The 2341-nt window shown below is 56.2% G+C and overlaps 1 protein-coding gene and 1 long non-coding RNA gene across 2 annotated transcripts in view; one reads left to right on the top strand and one right to left on the bottom strand.

The window, feature by feature from the left end:
• Positions 1-2341, bottom strand: part of LOC102471510 (sialic acid-binding Ig-like lectin 14) — an 8664-nt gene that overhangs the window by 3666 nt on the left and 2657 nt on the right.
• Positions 1798-2341, top strand: part of LOC114007138 (uncharacterized) — a 1765-nt gene continuing 1221 nt past the window's right edge. The window contains exon 1 of the long non-coding RNA XR_003548777.1: positions 1798-2062. This is a non-coding gene — a long non-coding RNA (uncharacterized LOC114007138). The remainder of the gene's footprint in view (positions 2063-2341) is intronic.

A 2341-nucleotide genomic window follows, 5' to 3' on the forward strand; every position in this document is an offset into this window, starting at 1 on the left:
CCCCCCCCACCCCCCTGCCCACAGGAGGGCCAGCAGCAGCAGCAGAGGCTGCATCTCGGAGCTGAGGTCCCTGGGCTTCCTGTGTGAGCAGAGGGGAAGGCGACGGCAGGGGCAGGGCCGGGACCCATGGAAGCCGGGGAGGAGCTCCAGGTCTGGGCTTCACAGAAGAGGAACCTCAGACCCCACACATCTGGGCTGTTCCTCCTTAGCACAGAGAGGCCAGAAACCCCACAGGCCAGAGACCCCAGAGACCTGTTCCCGGGGTACACTGAATTGCTTCAGCAGCCCTGGAACTCAGGGATGTGTGGAATTCCTGGTTTATTATGAGGGTCACTACAAAGGCCAAAGGTCCAGCTGACAGCCAGGAGGAGGCTGAGCGAGGGCCAGGAACTGGGGGGAACAGGGGGCTTCTACGCCTAGTCCAGGAACCTCCATAGGACCAGAGCCCAGCTGACGGCGTGGGCCCTGGTGGTCAGTGAGTCCTCAGTCCCCCAGTCTTCTGAGGCCAGGGCTGAGGCTGAAAGCCCCAACTTTCCAATCACAAAGCTCCCCGACCACCAGCCCTCCTAAGACCACCCATTGTCCAGGACACTCCAGCCAAGGGTGAGTTGGCTCGTTAGCATAAAAACACTTGTCAGGGCGAGCAGATGGCAAAGTGGTTACGTCGCTGGACTCCCACAGAGTCAACCACAGTCTGAGTCCTAGACCTGGCAGCTTGGAACTCACACCGGGCACATGTGTGTGCATGCCCAAAATCCCAGGAGGAAAATGCAGGAGAGGGATTGTGGTGTGGCCATTCCCCCTGGGGGTGATTCCTTGCTTTCTGTCTCTCTCTCTCCAGTGAGCATACACACCATATAGCAAAAATGTCTCAAAAAAACAAAAAACCCTTGTCATGTGGACAGTCCAAGTGGCTGGGGGCTGGCCCTGGGAGTGGACCTTGTCATGTGGACAGTCCAAGTGGCTGTGGCCTGTCCCTGGAAGTGCAGAGAGGAAGGTCCTGAGAGTTTCGGAACAACCTCAGTGCCCGACTCGCCCGGGTTGGGCAACGCGCAGGAAGAGGCTTCCGGGACTTCCCTTCTCTGCTGGAGGCTGGGCCTCCACACAGGGTGCGGGGTCAGGAGCCCCTCCCAGGCCTGCCCTCCGCGGGAACAGGACCGCCCACACAGGAGACCGACTGTGGCTGGGAGCTTCTAGACCGCACAGGGGTGGCATCCTCGCCGCCTCTCTGTGACTGACGCCCCTGCGCTCGGGGTGTTCGCGCTCTCCCCCTGCTTACCCGGCCGGTGCCGTTTAGTTCATAAGCTCTGTTCTCGGTCCCTCCCAAGACACAGGGACAGCCTTTCTTCCCCACAACCTGTACGTATGTCACAGCGTCAGGTAGCAAGTACGCACTGCAGACTGGTAAGGGATTGTGTGTGTGTGTGTGTGTGTGTGCGCGCACACACAATATATACACATACACATGTATACACACAATATACACACAACACACACCACATATGCACACATGTACACACATGCACACATTTATACACATATATACACATACATACAGTATGCACATATACACACGTATACACACGCACACACATACACACATATACACATACACACTTATGCACACACATACATGCATGCACACATATACACACATGCACAATATACACGTATATGCACATATATACACATACATGTATATGTACACACACACGTATATATATACCTATATAAGACACAGCGACTTTGAAAAATTTCCAAAATCACTCCAAAGAAAGAACCATAGAGGGACCAGCAGACAGCCTAATGATTACGTTGCTGGACTCCCATGTAGTCAACCGCGGTTCAAGTCCCAGACCCGGCTGCTTAGAACTCACACCAGGGGCGTGCGCGTGCACGCCCAAACCCCCGGGGAGAATGGAGAAGGGATTGTGGTGTGGCCATCCCCTGTCTTTCTGTGTCTCTCCATCTCTCTGGCAAGAGCCGTGGAGCATCTTCTCCCGCAGAGCAGAGGGCGCAGCGTTCTGAGTGGGCACCCTCTTCCGGGACTGCTGCCTGGCAGGTGAGGTGCGCAGAGGGGTCCCGGTGGGTGCCGGCCGTTCCCCAGTGCGGAGGATGAGCGCTTCTGGTTGCGACTTGGGCTTCCCTAAGAAGAAAAGCTGCCGAGCACGTGTCGCGTGCTGTTGGCATGGCTGCCCTCTCTACAGAGAGGAAGATCGACTCCCCAGTCTGTGATTTCCTTCAAGGGGTTTTGGTTTGCGTATTTGTGTGTGTGTGTGTGTGAGAGAGAGAGAGAGAGAGAGAGAGAGGGGGAGAGAGAGGGAGAGAGGGAGAGAGGGAG

The sequence above is a fragment of the Tupaia chinensis genome, unplaced genomic scaffold (assembly GCF_000334495.1).
Source record: "Tupaia chinensis unplaced genomic scaffold, TupChi_1.0 Scaffold000129_1, whole genome shotgun sequence".
NCBI classification, from domain to species: domain Eukaryota; kingdom Metazoa; phylum Chordata; class Mammalia; order Scandentia; family Tupaiidae; genus Tupaia; species Tupaia belangeri.